Genomic DNA, 20,332 nt, shown 5'->3' with positions numbered 1-20,332 from the left:
GCCAATATTGGCCTTTAAATAAAATTGTACATCAGCCAGTAAGATGTATATTGGAAGTAATAACAGGACTGTCAGGATTGTCGTTAGTGTCAATTTTAGCGAAAAAACTCATAGTAGCAGTTCACGAAGTGTAACTATTGATCCAGTTTGAAGTCAATGACTAAAATTCAGTCAGTTCCAGTTTTTTCAATAAAATAATCTACAGCCTGTTGTTTTACACCAAATGTGTGTGAAAAGAAGTCATTCCAGTCCAGGAATGTGCAGCAGGATAGCAGGATTTAACTGCTGACTCACCTGTTATGCTGTTAGTGTAAATGATCTAAATGCTGCTGCAGATACTTTTCTACTATGACTGGAAACTGCACACAATTTTGTCATCTACACTCTTAGAAGGGTTGTGTTAAAAAATGACACATTTTGTGTAAATATCAACATAAGATGTGTAAAAATGCGTGAAAATATTTTAACACACTGCATGTGATGGACAATTTAACACAATTTATGTATTATTTTCAGAGTCCAGCAACAGCCTCACTAAAAACAAGTAGGCTATCTCAGTAACTATGTGTTGATCCTGTTTTTATGTTACTCAATTAAATTGTAGGCCTATATCAATAAAAGCTAAATGACCAGTTATTGGTCTTTTTCTTACCCTTATCACAATCTTCATCAAATCACCAAATCTAATATTTCATGATTTATTGTATAGCTTACAAAATTTGAAAAGAGGTGTATCCTAATGTAGCCTAATTAATCTGATATTTCTCAGTTGTGAGTAGCCTATGGTATTAGCATAGACTGCATAAACTAGGCCTATACAAATTATGGGCATTGATAACCCATAACCACACAAAACATAGTTATAATTTAGACATAAACTAGCCAATCCTAAAAGTAGAAAATGAAAAATATAAAAATACACAACAATTAAAATACACATAATGACAAATCCACAAAAGGAATCTAATCCTGCCCAGCAACATGATGTATTAGTGCAGCGGGAACAGAAGAAAAAAAAACTTTCTTCGCACCACAGAGACAAAGGAGACAATGATGGAGGCTGCATCGCCTGGTATTCCGTCAGGCACTTCGGTAGGTATACATTAGTAGTTGATCTTAATGTAATTATTCATGTAATGAAAAATATGTTATATATATACCGTTATGAAATATGGAATATATGAGGATTTTGGAGTAAGGACCATACAGTTGGTTAGCCAGAAGGTACTGCTAAGTTTAGCTAGCTAACGTTAGCTCTGTTGCTAGCTAGAGAGCCAATGCTAATGCGACCATTCTTGTTAAGTTAGAATGGTTTCTCTTGGTCATATTTAATTGAGTGTTTATTCAAAGTGGTGTTAATGTTAGTTGCTGGCTGTATTCTCCATTGCGCAAATCTCATATTTAAGTAAGTTAACATTTATGTAGGGTTAAATTCCTCCAGTGGGAGGGGCGGGAAAACTGCCATCTTTGGCGTTTCGGGCTTTCCTGATAAGAGTTGGACATCTCTGGTGGTGTAACGTTAACTTTATGTGGGTTAATTGCTAACAGTTAACGTAACTGGCTGGCTATTGTTCCAAATGTCTCGAGCTAGCTAATTAACGTTACCTTGGCTAAATACAGTAACTTAAAGTAATGTTAACAAATAACGTTACTCCTGCAGGCTTTAACCTTAACGTTAAACAGCCACACCCAGTGGCAGCCAAGTGTCGCTGTAGTTTTTGCTGAAATCACAATCCAGAGCATGAAGCTGCCGGGGACTTCTCAGTAGCAACGTGTAAAGGTAAATTCGGCATGTATAATGTCATAATACACGAACTAACTAAATAGTACTTTTAAGTAAATCCATGATAACCTTTACGTTTTGTTCAGCATTAACGTTAACTGTAACATTACGTGATGTTAAAGTGACATAACGTTAGGTTACACCAAACGTCCATTGTGGTTATGAAGTTTATTTTTGACATATTTCTTATCAAAATTACACCATGTAAAATTCAGATTGGGAGTGGGACAACAAGTTAAGTTACCAGCTCGTTTCGATAAAGTCTGCATGAAACGGGGTAACGTTAACATAATAACGTTAGGTTAGAAGTTAGCAGTTTGAAAGCGACTCATAATAACACACAGCCATTAACGTGAACGTTAGCTAACGTTAACGTTTGATAACATTTATTGGAAAACCCATAACAAGTGGTGCACCTAACAGTTGAGTTGTTACTTTATCTTGTAAGGATAAGGTTGACGTCAGCGTTGTATCGGTCAGCGTTGACAAGAAACGTTGCATGTGCTTCTACGAGCCGTTTGCCTGTTGTCATGCTTGTTAGCTGTGTGTTATTTTAACCAGTAACGTTAACATTAAGCGCTTGTCCGCGCTGGAATCACAGAGTCCGCTGGTGCAGTGACTGTCACTAATGTTAGAAGGATATGCGTGGCCCTTTTAAGCAAGTCTGTGTTGTAACGTTAGCTGTGTCTGAGTTAGCAACTCAGAGGGTGGGTGTGGAGGGAGGTCAGTACGTAGCTGTATGACATGTTGATTGAGTTGTTACATCGTTAGCCCCATATATCTCTTAAAGCTCGTAATATTGCACAGGTAGTCATTGGAGTGCCCATGCGTTGTGTTACTGCCACAAAAACAGGAATAATTACTGAGTAAGTAAGTATGATGTTGCCTCTCTGCCTTCTCTTATCAGACAAGCTACCAGAAGCTCTGTGTGAGGTAAAAACTTAAGCTACAGTTAGCAGTGTTCTGATATTTATACATGGCGGCAGCTGATATGAAATATACATTGGAGTCTTGCCTATTATGCCATTAAGTGCATATGCTAATTTTCAGCAACAAAAGTAGCCTTTCACTAGCGACGACCACAATAGACATTAGAAAGCGTTGTGGGGAAGCTACGATAGGGAAATCCGCCATAGCACCCGGGCACGACGGACCCCCTATAAACCTATGGAGAGGAGGAAGGAGATCAGGAGGCAGGACAGAGAAAGGGGTGGGAGGGAGGGATGCAGGATACGAGGGCGAACAGGGAGGACTTAGGACGTGTGGGTATTTATGGAAATGCTGGCGATGACGTGCTTGATGTGTGGTCCCGCTCCTGAATCTCTGCTAATTAGCACCACTTAAACACACTATTTGTATTGTTGGAAAAATTACCTATTAAGATCATATGGCAACGTAGTTATGTGTCTAAGCTTATTGCATTCAACAACAACATTGTGGGTATAGATGTGAATGTCTGTGTTGACTGTGCATATTACAGCTCACATATGACAACCTGGAATCTATCAAAGTCCTTGTTACTAGTTTTAAAGATGAGAAAGAGACTTGTAAAAAAAATTCTCTATGTTAACTGTGGCATGGATCTCGAGCTGTGTGCTTGTATAACACTGATTTCATGGAATATATTGATGTTGACACCAATGTAGACGTGAAGGACATTGATAGAATCCATGTTTTTCTGTCAGCCAGAGGACCCCAGATGCAAACCTGTCTTGGGGAGACTAATCGAATTTGCATTACTCCAACAACCCCCACACATTTACATTTGTTCATTTAGCTGACACTTTTATCCAAAGCGACTTACAATTGCTATACATGTCAGAGGCCGCACACCTCTGGAGCAGCTAGGGGTTAAGTGTCTATGCTCAGGGATACAATGGTGGATGGGTCACAGTGGGGGATTAAACCCAGGTCTCACATCAAAGCCATAGTCTTATCCATTGCACCATCGCCACACATATGCTGTAGTTTTATACATTAATACCATACACAGTATGCAGATGAAGAGTCAGCTATTCTTGTTAGCAAATGACTGTTAAAAACATGTTTAAATGCATCACATTGTAGAGGTAGTGAATTAAGCATAAACAGATATTCTTTTAGAAATGTACAGCTACATTGAGATGAGCATTTCTGGTCATGTCGGGCAGCTGAGTAAGTAAGTAAGAAATTTTTGGTGCCCCCCCAAAGAGGTTTTAGCGAGCTCCAAAGGAAAATCTCCAGCGCCAAAATGATCAGAATTGAAACAAAGAGTTTCAAATATTCTCATACGTGTTTTAATAGCCATTTATCAAACAACTGTTGAGTAAGCAGAAAATAAACTTAAATACGATGTCTTGACTTCCAGCAGTCGCCTCTCATCAACATCGGTTTTGTTTTTTTTACACATGCAGCTGGCGTTGGGTTAATAAACCAGCTGCTGCATTGGTTTGACTGTGCCTGAATGCTCCTCTACGAAAGCAGAGCTTGCGCTACCTGGAGAGATGACTTCCTGTTATTTCTCACAATATAAAAGCCGTTTGTGCTTGAAGTGTGCTGGTATTCACCGGTACTGCCACTTTTACCTTTTAGTCTTTGGCGTACCGGCACCAGTACTCTTCTCTGCCCTCTCCAAGTCCAGTTTTCTGGACACAGCGTGACTCTCACCTGCCTTTCATGCAGCCGTGTACATCAGGCTAGTCAAAGTCACTTTTCGCGAACCAACCAATCACAGCCTGGAGTAGGCGGGACATTAAAATAATGTTGAGGCACTACAGCAAACTTTAGAAATGCTGAACTCCTTGTTCTGTATGCACGGTTATTATTATTGACGAGTTAGTAGGCTACTTTGCATAAACGAATGAGAGACTGAACACCAAGTAGAGCATTTGTCTTGCACAATAACTGATTGTGAACAACCTACAAAAATGAAACTGCGGTTTTGTCCAACTGGAATTAATATTAGGCTACTAATGGTAAGTTATAGTATAGTAGTAGATCATAGTAGACTATAGCCTACTATGATCTGAAATTATAATGAATACACAAACAATAGCACTAATCAAACCTTAACCACAGTGGTGTAGGCTAATATCAGAGAAAGGTTTTATTAGTGAAACAGCTGAATCTCAACTAATAAACTATCTGTAGGCAAATTATTCAAATCAAGTGTAACCTGTAAATATATTATTATACTAACATTATACTTTACTTGTATACCTTTACTCCTCCAGGTTGTGGATATACTTTGTTTATCAAATGGTCAGAAATGAAAAGAAAATGCGTATATTTCGGTCATAAGGTTAAGTCATTGCCTTTAGTGTATGTTATGTACCAGCCATGCTTACTGTCGCGCAAAGTCACCCCCCATAGCCCCATTCTGAGCCAGGAAAAACCCTGGTAAGTTGTCGATGAATGACCAGTATGTACTTAAAATAGGAAATAGCCTTCTTGAGTAAATGCTTTGCCTCTAAGTTCTGTTGAAACTGTTTGTCAATATGTGAATATGACTGCAATAAGATGTATCTCTTGTTGCCTCTACACAGCCTACCACTAACACAGAAGAACACAGTCAGTCCCTACAGTCACTACTTCAGAAAAAAGCCCCACAGATTCTTACAGAGTATGAGACTACAGGTATCCTGTCAGTGCCATTGAAGAAGCTCCTTCTGAAGACGTGCATAGGAGATTTGGTGGAGAGGTGTGGTTTGTAAGTATCTATTTTTCTTAATTTTGTAAGTAAGTTTCTTTTTTTTACCTTATCTGGTCAGTTGTTTGATGTGTTTTATTGTCTTTGCTCATGTAAAGGCACTTTGTTACATTGTTTGGAAACATGCTCTAAAATGTTTATTATTATTGCACCATACCACACTTTGGCATGAATATGCCAAAAAAATATTTTGCACTTAAACAAAAACAACAGTATTCCTGTGTCACTGATTGAGGAATTGGCAATGTTTTTGTCCTATTTTCTAGTTATTCTCTTAGTGCAGACAAGCTGGCTATAGCGAAAAGCATCATCACCACCTTCAGTGTCAGAGTAGGGGGACAAGGGGATGAATTTGTAAGTAGTAGTTTGTGTAATAGTTTTTAAGTACTAGTATTTTTGTAATGTAAATTCCGCGCTCCTCTTCAGTCTAATTTAGAATAAAACTCTGCTGCCAAGCTTCTAACAAACCAAATGCTGCACATGATTTTGGCATTATTATACTGGTTCCCAGTTTGTTTTAGAATTGATTTTTTTAAAATAATATTAATTACACCATAAGGCTCCAGAATACATTGTTGAACTTACTGTGCTTCAAGAGGTCATCAGATCAGTGCAGTATCCTGAGTGTTTTGTAGGTGAAGATAATCATATATCTACAGTGGGTACGGAAAGTATTCAGACCCCTTTAAATTTTTCACTCTTTGTTTCATTGCAGCCATTTTCCAAAAATCAAAAAAGTTCATTTTATTTCTCAGTAATGTACACTCAGCACCCCATCTTGACAGAAAAAAAAACAGAAATGTAGAAATTTTTGCAAATTTATTAAAAAAGAAAAACTGAAATATCACATGGTCATAAGTATTCAGACCCTTTGCTCAGTATTTAGTAGAAGCACCCTTTTGATCTAATACAGCAATGAGTCGTTTTGGGAAAGATGCAACAAGTTTTTCACATCTGGATTTGGGTATCCTCTGCCATTCCTCCTTGCAGATCCTCTCCAGTTCTGTCAGGTTGGATGGTAAACGTTGGTGGACAGCCATTTTCAGGTCTCTCCAGAGATGCTTAATTGGGTTTAAGTCAGGGCTCTGGCTGGGCCATTCAAGAACAGCCACGGAGTTGTTGTGAAGCCACTCCTTCGTTATTTTAGCGGTGTGCTTAGGGTCATTGTCTTGTTGGAAGGTAAACCTTCGGCCCAGTCTGAGGTCCAGAGCACTCTGGTTGCAATCGAGGGAAAGATGAATGCGGCCAAGTACAGGGATATCCTGGACGAAAACCTTTTCCAGTCGTCCTGTCCCTGCAGCTGAAAAACACCCCCACAGCATGATGCTGCCACCACCATGCTTCACTGTTGAGACTGTATTGGACAGGTGATGAGCAGTGCCTGGTGTTCTCCACACATACCGCTTAGAATTAAGGCCAAAAAGTTCTATCTTGGTGTCATCAGACCAGAGGATCTTATTTATCACCATCTTGGAGTCCTTCAGGTGTTTTTTAGCAAACTCCATGCGGGCTTTCATGTGTCTTGCACTGAGGAGAGGCTTCCGTCGGGCCACTCTGCCATAAAGCCCCGACTGGTGGATTGCTGCAGTGATGGTTGACTTACTACAACTTTCTCCCATCTCCTGACTGCATCTCTGGAGCTCAGCCACAGTGACCTTTGGGTTCTTCTTTACCTCTCTCACCAAGGCTCTTCTCCCCCGATAGCTCAGTTTGGCCGGACGGCCAGCTCTAGGAAGGGTTCTGGTCGTCCCAAACGTCTTCCATTTGAGGATTATGGAGGCCACTGTGCTCTTAGGACCCTTAAGTGCAGCAGAAATTTTTTTGTAACCTTGGCCAGATCTGTGCCTTGCCACAATTCTGTCTCTGAGCTCTTCAGGCAGTTCCTTTGACCTCATGATTCTCATTTGCTCTGACATGCACTTCTTCTTCTTCTTCTTCTTCTTCTTCTTGTAAGATTCCGGAAGTATGGACGCCTATGAGCGTATTACTGCCCTCCACAGGTCAAAGTTTGAACTAAATTCTTACATACAGTCCTGTGTCATGCAAGAATTGAAGGACTGCCTTGGAGATCAGTTTATGCTCGTCACTGTGCCCAAACAAAGATAAAACAGAAAAAGCCTCAACTCCAAGTCCTGACAGTTTATTAACGAGTACATTTCTTTCTGCCCTATACTTTCTGCATTCCAGGAAAACATGCCCCACTGTCTCAACACTCCCACATTCACACAAGCCCGAAACATGCTTCCCTACCATGCACAAAGAATAATTTAATCCACAGTGCCCCAACCTCAATCTGCACATTTTAACTGAGTCCCTGCGGGACAAAATATTACATAAACATCTCTTCCTAACTTTGGGTTGTATAGAAAAGTAGTGTCTGCCTCTAATTTAGTTTTCCCACCCTCTCTGCCATTCTTTTATTAAGCCCTCTTTAATTCTTTCTCTCAATTCCACTCTCCCTAATAATACATGGACATCTACTTCTCTTCCTAAGCTCTCTTTTGCAATATTATCCACTCGTTCGTTCCCCCTCACCCCAACGTGCCCGGGAACCCAGCAAAAACTGATGTTGCAAATAAACCTAGTTCTAAAAACCACATTCAAGATGTCATTTACAATGTCAGGTCGGGCTTTAGATTTTCCTACTTTCAAATTTTCTAGAGCACCTGTAGAATCAGAGCAGATAATGACTTCCTCAATCCACCATAGAGCCCATAAAATTGCCATTAATTCAGCAGTGAGGACAGAGCTTCCATTAGAAATACGCCAACCAATTTCCAACCCTAACTGCTCCACATACACCCCGAATCCAGCTCTCCCACTAACTGGATCTCTAGATCCATCTGTATAAACAATCATTGTACTCCCACTAATTGAATTAAGATATTCCTCTATTTTTAGTGCCACTTCCCACTTATCTTTTCCCTGAAGAAAACCAAGCTCGATATTTATTTCAGGCATCACCCAATATGGTATTGGTGGCCAACTTATATGCTCTACAGTACCTCCCTGATCCATGCACATCTTACCTGCCCACTGATTTACTATGCTCTGACATGCACTGTGAGCTGTAAGGTCTTATATAGACAGGTGTGTGGCTTTCCTAATCAAGTCCAATCAGTATAATCAAACACAGCTGGACTCAAATGAAGGTGTAGAACCATCTCAAGGATGATCAGAAGAAATAGACAGCACCTGAGTTAAATATGAGTGTCACGGCAAAGGGTCTGAATACTTATGACCATGTGATATTTCAGTTTTTCTTTTTTAATAAATTTGCAAAAATTTCTACATTTCTGTTTTTTTTTCTGTCAAGATGGGGTGCTGAGTGTACATTACTGAGAAATAAAATGAACTTTTTTGATTTTTGGAAAATGGCTGCAATGAAACAAAGAGTGAAAAATTTAAAGGGGTCTGAATACTTTCCGTACCCACTGTATATTTTATGGTAACTTTAATCACATGATTATTTTTTAAGGGTTGGTCTTACTACTCTACAACATATATCTTCCATAGCCTAAAACCACAGCCTTTGGTTTCAATTAAAATTGCCTGGCAAATGTCTAATCTGTTTGCCTGCGACCCACATACCACTAAGGAGAACTGAAAAAATTGTTGTTCACTGATATCACCTTCCATTCTCAGGAGCATTACTATGATCCAGTCTCTCACTGTGGATTCCTAGAGACTAAACTCCGCAACCTCAGACGCAATCTCAAGCAAGGGCAGAGGCGTTATAGGAAGCGAAAAGTGACCAATGACTGCACTGGACCTGAGAAACCTGATGCAACAGAGAATGAGCATGCCAGTGTGATGCCCAGTAGAGTGTAATCACATTGGTGTTTGATTTTATGGTATAAGATAAGCTAAAGGTATATCTGTATTTTATTTTCTTTATTTGAAGAGGATTTTATGTGCTGTAAAACAAGTAAGATGGCTTTGGAAATGTGAAAGATTGGCCTGCTGTAGCAGCCTCCCGGCAGTAGGTGGCAGTGTGAGACTGTGGTTTACCATCAGGGACCATGATCAAGAGCGCATGCTCCGCTGTTTTCCCTCAATAAGTGCGGAGATTTCAGCGAGGAAACACCACGTCTCTCTCTGTCTCACCCTTTTTCCTGTATTTCAGGTTAGTAATGTGTTAGAACATGACATAAATCGCTGTAGGTTGTTAGTGAATGCTGAGAGATAAGTTGAGTTAAAGTATAAGAGTAAAATGAGCAGGTTTTGGAGATACGGTTTCACATGAGGCCCGCCGAGAGTAACGATAGCGGCGCGGTTTGCTCTGTTAATAGCATGTTAGCGTAAGATGCTAGTGTGGGCCACACTTCTCCACTGTTTTAGGTTAGAATAATATACTGGCTGGCTCCATAAACGATATGTAGCATGTTGGAATATTTTGGAAATGGTGTTATGTATTTATATGTTTTAGTGATGAATACTGTTATACTGTCAGCGAGTCAAGAGTCATATTTCGTGGCGTCAGAGTATCCAGTGTATTTTGCACTGCAGTAATAGCCAAAAGTATTTGGACAGACGAATATGGAAATGGTTGTGAAATGTGTATAATTTTGTGCTTGGAGTTTTATTGCATGTTATTTTAAGAACATGAACAATGTGTCCAAGAAGACAAGGCATGTACGGTACTGATAAATACTGAGAAATTGAAACAAAGACGATTCTGATGGTATAAAGGAAATGTAAATCAATAAATAACTGCAGAGATTTCTGCAAGGAAACACCACGTCTCTCTCTGTCTCACCCTTTTTCCTGTATTTCAGCTGCTTATGGGTGCCGCTGCCCGGTACCCGTAACACCAGCAGCACAAATGAGTGGGCCACCTTGATTAAACGGTTGCGGCACTCAGCTGAGAACCTTTCAGCGGTCAGGCATGGAGAAAACCTACACCTGACGCAGATCCTGGATTACTAAGGATCTCCCACTGTTGCCAAAATATTCAATGAGTACCCACGGTTTTTGGACACGCCAAGTCTGGTACGTTGCTCCCTTCCTTGGTGACTGGCTTATTTAGTCCCACTCCTCTCAAATGGGATGAACTCACAAAGGATTGCGTGGCTTCTGTGCAGCAAATATAAAACAAAAGAAACCATGCAATTCCAAAGTACCAGCAAAGGGTGACATGCACACCTAACTGTGCTTCACAAACATTAGCGCTAACAGCCACATGCAGTTAAGTGAAATTATTTGTGTCACACCAGGGTTTTTCCTGCACAGAGGAATTTTTTGCTTTTGTTATGATAAATTCTCTCTGAATGTATTTTGATAGCATTTTATCAAACCACTGTTGAGCAAGCAAAGCATAAACTTAAATACAACATCTTTGACTTCAAGAAGTCAACCCTCCTCCCATCCACAGCTGCTATATTTTACGCATTGCAGCTTGATTTAAAAGCCAGCTGCTGGTTTGACTGCGCCTGAACGCTCCGTTACAAAGCTAGCACTAATTGGAGAGATGACTTCTTGTCTTTTTATTTCTCACAATTTAAGAACACTTAATAAAAGGTAAAGTAAGTACCAGCCCACTTCAAGCACTGCTCACAGCAGGTGATCCATAGTGTGCGTGCAGTCAACACTGACTAGGAGCTATGTACAGCGTGGTAACTTCCACAAAGCAGCTGTATTCTAACATTAACATAGCTATCGCTAATAGCTTATTTGAAGGTAGGTTCCTGAAATTGCAGTGTGTTGGACTGATTTGTGCAGCAGTGTTCATGATAACTAACGTTAACCATCGATTGCGAATCTTAACTGCGCAGAAAAGCCAGCAACAAGTCTTTCTTCAGCACATTAGAATGTTCTAATTTAGACTGTGGACAAAGAATAGGGGCTGTTCACAGATGGGAGGTGCGCATAGCTCTACAATTAAACTTCAACCCATTTTAAATGGTAACAAAAATTTAAATTCAAAATCAATATATGGCAGTCAGCTTTGATATTGTGGTGGGCCTCCACAAATAAATCAATGTATGCCCATCAATGCACTGCAACACTGCATTTTAACTAGCATGCCTTATGTTAAGTCAGTTCTGCGCAGCACCGCATGAATTCAAACGCACCAAATGAAAGATGTTTTCAGCTTACTACGGTGCCACCAAGTGGCCAAAATATGAAATAAATACAGCTTTATTTTTCAGTTCCCTGATTTAATGCTGTGAGTTTGTTAATATTTGGTAGGTTGATTGTAATGGGTTTTTATTCTCCTCTGTGTAAGCTGGACTCAGAGTTTGGCAAACTTACAGGTGGAAGGACGGACCTCTTTTTACGAAGATGGGGGAGGCCAACATCATTCCCAAACTCAAATCAGTGGCTCCCTTGGAACCAAGAATGTCCAATCTGTTGAAGGATATTGAAGAGAAAACTGAAGGTATTTTATGTAAACAAACCCTCCAAATCAGAAATAATTAAGAAGCCTTGAGTGTGATACTAGAAAGTTAACAAAAACAAAAAACCCCATCAAATGACGTTGTCTTTTTCTTGGCTATTAAACAAGTGAATGTTAAAAATACATCACGTGAATTATTTAAAAAGGAGTTATACATTTAAATTTTTTTTCTTCTTTTAATAAATGTTTGGCTGCCTATATTATTGAAAGTCTTTGACACCCCTCTATGGTAGGTGGGTAATTTTATTATGTTCATTCATGTCGGTATAGAGTGATCTCTATGGAAAGTGAATTAAAGTCATATGTGCATTTTTCAAATTTAGTCCAGCTTTGTCTGATATGGAATTATTATTTCACATAGAAGCCAAATTAAAGCTGCAAGCAGCGTTGGGCGGGCCCTCGCACTTGTAGCGCGTCCGGGTGTGAGCCGGCCAAGTTGCACATTCTGGAGCTCTGCTGGTGCGGCTGTGAATTTGCTACGCAGTTCCGACGCCGCATGAAGGTGCTATATGTCACTTCCTGTGTCCCCTATGTGGAGCTACATAGCACTTGCCGCTATGAATATAAATCTGTATTGGCATGTAGATGTCTTCGGGGTGGGAGGGTTATCAAGCACGTAAAGCTTGGTTCAGATGTGAGCATGTACACTGAAGTTACAACAACTTCCTGTGTCATGGCGAAGACTTGATCTTTGACGCCACGCCACGGACACACCCATTGACGAAAACTCGCAAATAGCACAACTTTTCATCGTCAATGCCTTTAGAAGGCACAGCAGAAATTTGAGGTCGGTCGGACTAAATCCCTAGGAGGAGTTCGTTAAAGTACGAAGTGTGTAAATCATCCAAAATTTGACGTAAAATTCAAAATGGCCGACTTCCTGTTGACTTTAGGCTATGGGTTCTTGAGGCTTTTTTATGCGTCTGGACAAGTCTCTTATTATGCATTTCTTCTTCGTCGTTGCATGATTTAGAATAATAAGGTGAGAAATGGGTCTATTCTGAGTTCATCCTGCACTGCAGCAGCTAATAAAGTCAATTTAATCCCAAAAACTCACCTTTCTCAAGTTGTACAGTAATGTCACATGTGTATGAAGGTGGATCAAACAAGCTAATCTTAAATGTCAAAGTAGAGAGGAGCCTAGTAGGCCTATTTATTTTCATTCATTACACAATATGAATAAGCTATGCAGACAGTTGTAAAGAAAGAACATCTTTTTCTTCTGTTCTCTACTTGTTATAGTTACACAGTATTAGGGGTGTGGGCTGTATTAAAAGTATCCACTGTTCTCCCATGCTCTAACACACAGTAACGATGAAATGTGTGCTGTTCTCACATTCTTCCTCTGTATGTACACATAAACAACAAGGCAGGGAAATATAAAAGGAATTTATTTTATTGTTTGGGTACATTATTGTTCAGTGTACATGCTCACATCTGAACCAAACTTTACGTGCTTGATAACTCTCCCACCCCGCAGACATCTACACACCAATACCGATTTATATTCATAGCGGCAAGTGCTATGTAGCTCCACATAGGGGACACAGGAAGTGACATATAACACCTTCATGCGGCGTCGGAACCGCGTAGCAAATTCACAGCCGCACCGGCAGAGCTCCAGAATGTGCAACTAGGCCGGCTCACGCGCGGACGCGCTACAAGTGCGAGGGCCCGCCCAACGCTGCTTGCAGCTTTAATTAGGGCCCGAGCACGACCGTGTGAGGTCCCTATTGAATTTGCTAAGATTATATTTTTAGGGCCCGAGCACGACCGTGTGAGGTCCCTATTGAATTTGCTAAGATTATTATTTTTAATTTTTTATTTTTTTATGCACCGAACCGGTGAAAAATTTCGTATTCTACAAGTTTCGCACATGGGCGTGGCAAAATGACTCACTAGCGCCACCTAGAAAATTGGAAAAGATTAGCCCCTCGTTCACGTTCAACCTACATGTACGAAATTTTCTGGGGACATGTATCATATCAAGATGCACAAAAAAGCCTCAAGAACCCATAGCCTAAAGTCAACAGGAAGTCGGCCATTTTGAATTTTACGGCCATTTTTGGATGATTTACACACTTCGTACTTTAACGAACTCCTCCTAGGGATTTAGTCCGACCGACTTCAAATTTGTGCTGTGCCTTCTAAAGGCATTGAAGATGAAAAGTTGTGCTATTTGCGAGTTTTCGTCAATGGGTGTGTCCGTGGCGTGGCGTCAAAGATCAAGTCTTCGCCATGACACAGGAAGTTGTTGTAACTTCAGTGTACATGCTCACATCTGAACCAAACTTTACGTGCTTGATAACTCTCCCACCCCGCAGACATCTACACACCAATACCGATTTATATTCATAGCGGCAAGTGCTATGTAGCTCCACATAGGGGACACAGGAAGTGACATATAGCACCTTCATGCGGCGTCGGAACCGCGTAGCAAATTCACAGCCGCACCGGCAGAGCTCCAGAATGTGCAACTCAGCCGGCTCACACCCGGACGCGCTACAAGTGCGAGGGCCCGCCCAACACTGCTTGCAGCTTTAATTTTATTCATTACCAAAGGATGATGATTTTGTTTGGACCTCTGTCTAAACTTTGTTGCATGCGATTTGAAGCCAAGCACAATCCATTTAAAAGACTAGCACATGCAGTTTGTAACTTTAAAAATGTGTCAAAGATATTGGCTTTTAAACATCAGGTTCAACAGATCTATCACTATAAGCATTGTGATAATATATCTAAGAAAATAGATGTTACCAATGCCTATCTTGTTAGTGTAGGGTCATTAAAAAAAGCTGATGTTTTGTTAGAAAACTTGAGGTTAACCCTTGAAACTGACCTTTCTTTGACCAGTACCATATTTGTGTCTCACAATGTTGATGTGTATGGCCAGGCTTATAGAACTGGTTCTATACTGCCACTGGGAACAGACCATAGAGAAGAACGTTTGTTTGGTGAAGTCATTCATATCTTGCCCCAGGCAGTAAATGAGTCGATTCTTATGTTTGTGAGGATCCTAAAAGTCAAGTACTTTGATGACCATTTTTATGCCTATGCAGTCCAAAGAACAAAAGAATATGTACTGATTACACTGGCTGAAACTTCAGATTCCGGCCTTTAGATATTATGACAAGCCTTGACACCAGTGAGCTGTATTTGAACCCAAGGTACAAAATTGTATAGCTTGAATGTTAGTTCACTACAGAAACGTATGTAATCATGTTTTTTTTTATTTATTTTTTTTTATGTGAAAGTCTAAAATCTAATCTGTAATAAATTTACATGAAAAAATGTTTCTTTCTTGATTGCACACGTGTAAATTGTCTACACAAAAAGTGTTCAGCTAAAAACACTGATGGTAGCTTTAGGTTCCTTGTCCCACCTCATCTCCATCCAGGCTTCCTGCTCTTTGCAGATATTTTCTTTGACTCCAGTAGCCCACATCTGGCGACAGAAATCCAGCTTCAGACAACCACATCCATGGTTTATGTAGTCCCATAGTTTGAAATTAGCATATTGTCACTGTCCAATGTATTCCAAAACACAAACTTTCTTTTATGAGCTAAGAAGAAGAGGCTTTGTTTCAGATTTATGACTCATTTTCAAATAATCCAGTTAGTTTTAAAGGATTTGCTTGAGTTGTGTCAAAAGCGTTTTATCTGAGCTACAGAGAAAAAGAACTGGACTGTTGCTCAGTGGTTCAAAGTCCTCTTTTCACATGATAGTAAATTTTGCATTTAATTTGGAAACTAGATTTCTGGAGAAATTGCGATGTGAATGCTGGTATCATTTTGAATGATACAAAGTTTTTGAAGTTTTAAAAATAAATTTCTGGGTTACAGTCCCTTCATGCAAGCTGTCATTTCAGCCTCTGTCTGAAACGAGCTGTAGATGCTCCCGTCTCTTTAAGACCCCCCACCCCACCAACAGCCCGCGTTGTTCTGATTGGCCAAGATCCTGAAGCAGGATTATTATGATTATGCTAAACACTGCAAAAAAATAAAAAAGAGCTTAACTGAAATGCTCGAAGCTGAAATGCACAAACAATTGATAAACATGGCAGAAAATAAAAAAAAAAGCTTAATTCAAATGTCTTCAAGTGTTGAAGCGCAATTGGACTGCATTGAACTGCTTAAGAACATGGAAGCTGATGAGAGTTGAAATACTTTAACAAGCTGAACGTTGTTACACAGTGAAACTACAAGTCTAAATGAGTTTGTCAAAAGACAAAAATGGAAGATGGTATTACATAGCTGAATCATAGATGGGAAAGTTTCAAATTGTCTAAGTATGAATGGGATGTAAAAGTTGAATACTGCCTATTATGTATTAAAACTGTTGAGCATTTTAAGGTTCAAGAAGGTGAAGAAGGCTCAAGAAGCTGGGTGTCACATCCTGCAGTTAAAGGTTCTGTGTGTGGGCTTTTATTTCGAAACATTAGGTCGGATAGGACATAACACAAACAATAGGACATCTTGTCACCATTGAGGGATTTTATCTTGAAAAATCAGCCTCATCCTGAATTCCCTGTTAAGATGCATTAACTGTCTGTGGTTTAAATTTGGAAGAATTTGGGTCAGGAGAACTATTGAGAAGCCTTTCTCAACCTGAATAAGATTAACCCAGTAGGGCTTTTATTTTGTAATTTGTGTGTGTGTGTGTGTGGAAGTGTGCGTTTCTGTGTGGGTGTTTTATGTTGTTTGTGTGTGTACATTTGTGTTTGTGTGTGCGCTTGTGTCTGTGTGTGTGTCTGTTTGTGTCTCTGTTTGTGTGTCTGTCAATCAAACTGACCTGATTACATCATCTCAATCAGCTGTGTGTCTACATTCTAAAGAAGTATTATTATTAGTAGTAGTAGCAGTAGTAGTAGTAGTAGTACAAAGTTGTAGTAGTACTAGTGAGTGCAGTAGTGGTGTTGGTAGTAGTACAAGAAGTATTACTAGTGGTAGTAGTATTAGCAGCTGTTGTAGTAACTACTGCATTACTAATAGTAGCAATGGTTGTAGTAATACCAGGTAGTAGTAGTAGTACAAGAAGTATTAATAATGGAAGGAGTATTAGCAGCTGTGGTAGTAACTACTGCATTACTACAGTACAAATAGCAGTAGTATTAGTACTGGTGGTAGTAGTACAATGTAGTAGTAGTAGTATTGGTAGTAGAGATGAATACTGTGGTACTAGTTAGTAGTAGTATTTGTAGTAAAAGAAGTAGTAGTACGAGTAGCAGTATAGACTGTGGTACAAATAGTGGTACTGGTACTACGTAGTCGTAAGCAGTAATCTCTGTGCAGTACAGTGAAGTTCATTCAGAAAATAGCTCAATGACCGTCCACCAATCAGAACACAGGACCAAGTGTGTGTGTGTGTGTATGTATGTGTGCGTGTGCACGTGTGTGTGTGTGCATGCGTGTGTCTCTCTCCCTTTGATGTTGTGCTTATTAACAGAGAGCAGGCAAAATCTCTCTCAGACTTTGCCTCAAACAAACCTGCCTAGAGACAAAACTATAGGTCGCATCGGTGAAATCGGTGATGTGATCTATTTTTTGTGTGGATAAAGTTGAAAAAAGGGACCACTTTGGCGAGCTGAAAAACTGGTACATTCTGCTCTGGTCAAGAAATGTTGAGGATAATTTATTATTGAAGCCTATGGAGTATTTTCTGTCACTCTTGTCCTTTGGAAGGATGCAGAGAAAAAACTACAAGTCCGAGGGATTTACTAAACACACAACAAAAATACCTACATTTCTAGTATAATTTCATGCCTGAAGAGTTAAAATTGTGGCCAGGCCAGCGATTTAAAAATAATTTTTTACTTTGAGTTCTCAAGCTGGTTGCCCTCTAGCGATGACATCACGTGCTCTAAGTCCAAACATTCCGTCTCATCCGCTTCCATTTATAAACTCAGAAAAGGGCCTGCAAACATCATAAAACTAAAACATCTGTAGTGAAAAAACTGTAGAAGATATCAAAAAGATGAATACAACTTTAATAGAAAGTTGAAGGCAGAAAGACAGACAGACAGAAAATTAAGGGGGAGAAAGACAGACAGACAAGCAAATAGATAGACAGGCAGATAGATGGATAGAAAGAAATGAAGTTGAGTGGGAGACAGACAGAGACAGGTAGAGATACAGGCAGTCAGACATTGACAGAAAGAGAGGTAAAGAGACCGACAGACAGACAAGTTGAGACAGAGAGACAGACATCAGTTAAGTTGATGGGGGGAAAAAAGCAGCCACCCATACAGCTTCCAGCCACTTTAATATAGGCCTTTAATTGAACCAATCACAGACAGACTGACAGACAGACAGAAAGTTAAGGGGGAGAAAGACAGACAGACAGACAGACAGACGGATGGATAGATCTGCACCTGATCCTGCACACTTCAGGAGCTTGGTGGTCTGGTGAGTGGAGGTACAGCTGTCGTTGTACAGGGAGCAGAGCAGAGGGGAAAGAACACAGCCTTGAGGGGAACCAGTGCTGACAGTCCAGGAGTCAGAAACATGTTTTCCCAGCTTCACTTACCACTTGCCTTTGGACAGTAAGTCTGTGATATGTAAAAGCTGAATACTGACTATTATGTATCAAAACTGTTGAGCTTTTTAAGGTTCAATAAGGTCAAGAAGGTTCAAGAAGCTGGGTGTCACATCCTGCAGTGAAAGGTCCTGTGTGTTTGGGCTTTTATTTTGAAACATTAGGTCCATCCCTACTCTGTTGTTGACATCTTGTCCCCATCAAGGGATTTTATCTTGAAAAATCAGCCTCATCCTGAATTCCTTGTTAAGATGCTTTAACTGTGTGGTTTTAATATGGAAGAATTTGGGTCCGGAGAACTATTGAGAAGCCTTTCTCAACCTGACTAAGATTAACACAATAGGGCTTTTATTTTATAATTTGTGTGTGTGTGTGCGTGTGTTTGTGTGTGTGTGTCTGTTTGTGTCTCTCTGTGTGTGTTTGTGTGTCTGTCAATCACTACACTCTAAAGAAGTATTATTATTAGCAGTAGTAGTAGTAGTAGAAGTATTAGTAGTAGTACTAGTGAGTGCAGTTGTAATGGTGGTAGTAGTACAAGAAGTGTTATTAGTCGTAGGAGTATTAGCAGTTGTAGTAACTACTGCATTACTAATAGTACTAATAGTAGAAATAGTACAAGGTAGTAGTGATAGTAGTACCAGGTAGTAGTAGTAGTGGTGGTAGTAGTAGTAGTACTAGTGAGTGCAGTTGTATTGGTGGTAGTAGTACAAGAAGTATTATTAGTCGTAGGAGTATTAGCAGTTTTAGTAACTACTGCATTACTAATAGTACTAATTGTAGTAGTAGTAGTAGTGGTGGTAGTAGCAGATGCAGTACTCTGGATGCAGTACACTTAACTTCATTGAGGAAATAGCGTAACGTCTATCCACCAATCACAACACAGGACCAAGTATGTGTGCATGTGTGTCAGAGAGAGAGAGAATGTGTGTGCGTGTTTGTCTCCCTTAGATCTTTCTCTGCTTATTAACATCACCTGGGCTGGCAAAATCTCTCTGAGACTTTGCCTAAAACAAACCTCTCCAGAGTATAAACTATAGGTCGTATCAGCAAAATGACCTGACTGGCAGCGGCAGAAGGCATTTGCAAACGATGTGATATATTTTTTGTGTGGATAAAGTTGAAAAAACGGACCACTTTGGCGAGTTGAAAAACTGGTATGTTCTGCTCTGGTCAAGAAATGTTGAGGAGAATTTACTACTGAAGCCTATGGAGGATTTTCTGTCACTCTTGTCCTTTGGAAGGAGACAGAGACAAATCTATAAGTCCGAGGGATTTACTAAACACATGTGAGGAACCACAACAAAAATTACATTTCAAGTATAATTTCATGCCTGAAGAGTTAAAATTGTGGCCAGGCCAGCGATTTAAAAATTATTTTTTAGTATGAGTTCTCAAGCTGCCTGCCCTCTAGCGATGATGTCACGTGCTCTAGCTCTGAACATTCCGTCTCATCCGTGTCCATTATAATCTCAGAAACAGCCTGAATCGCGATAGTGGAAAAAGTCTAAAAGATATCAAAAAGTTGAATACAAGTTTCATAGCTTAAAGATTTCTCAACATTTTACAGTTGAAATGACAAAAATAGCTTAAAGTATGCAGAAGTAGTAGGCTTTGAAAGCTGAAGGAGCTTAAAAAGGATTTGAATATTTCCCCATCTGCTCCCCATTATAAACTCAAAAAAAGCCTGAAGAGTTCATCAAACTAAAACAGCTATAGTGAAAAAAGTATAAAAGATATAAAAAAAAAGTTGAATACAACTTTAATAGCTTAAAGATTTCAGAACATTTTAAAGTTAAAATGACATTTCTACATTGATTTACATGTTAAAAAAATTGCATAAAAAGCTTAATAGTTTAAAAAGTAGAAAAGGTAGAAAAAAGTTACATATAAACCTTAATGTCGTTAAAAAGCTGAACATTATGATAGT

The 20,332-nt window shown here is 39.7% G+C and overlaps 1 long non-coding RNA gene across 1 annotated transcript; it reads left to right on the top strand.

Annotated features, from left to right (window-relative positions):
• The first annotated feature begins 9,543 nt into the window (after nt 1-9,543).
• On the top strand, nt 9,544-11,994 carry LOC119905535. The gene is made up of 2 exons (XR_005444835.1): nt 9,544-10,463; nt 11,701-11,994. It is a non-coding gene; the product is annotated as an uncharacterized LOC119905535 (long non-coding RNA).
• The last annotated feature ends 8,338 nt before the right edge of the window (nt 11,995-20,332 follow it).

This window comes from Micropterus salmoides, unplaced genomic scaffold (genome assembly GCF_014851395.1).
Source record: "Micropterus salmoides isolate LMB-PRFRI ecotype aquatic unplaced genomic scaffold, ASM1485139v1 Ms_hic_scaffold_1, whole genome shotgun sequence".
NCBI classification, from domain to species: domain Eukaryota; kingdom Metazoa; phylum Chordata; class Actinopteri; order Centrarchiformes; family Centrarchidae; genus Micropterus; species Micropterus salmoides.
Note: the sequence above shows the minus strand (reverse complement) of the source record. Positions and strands in the feature narration are given on the sequence as shown.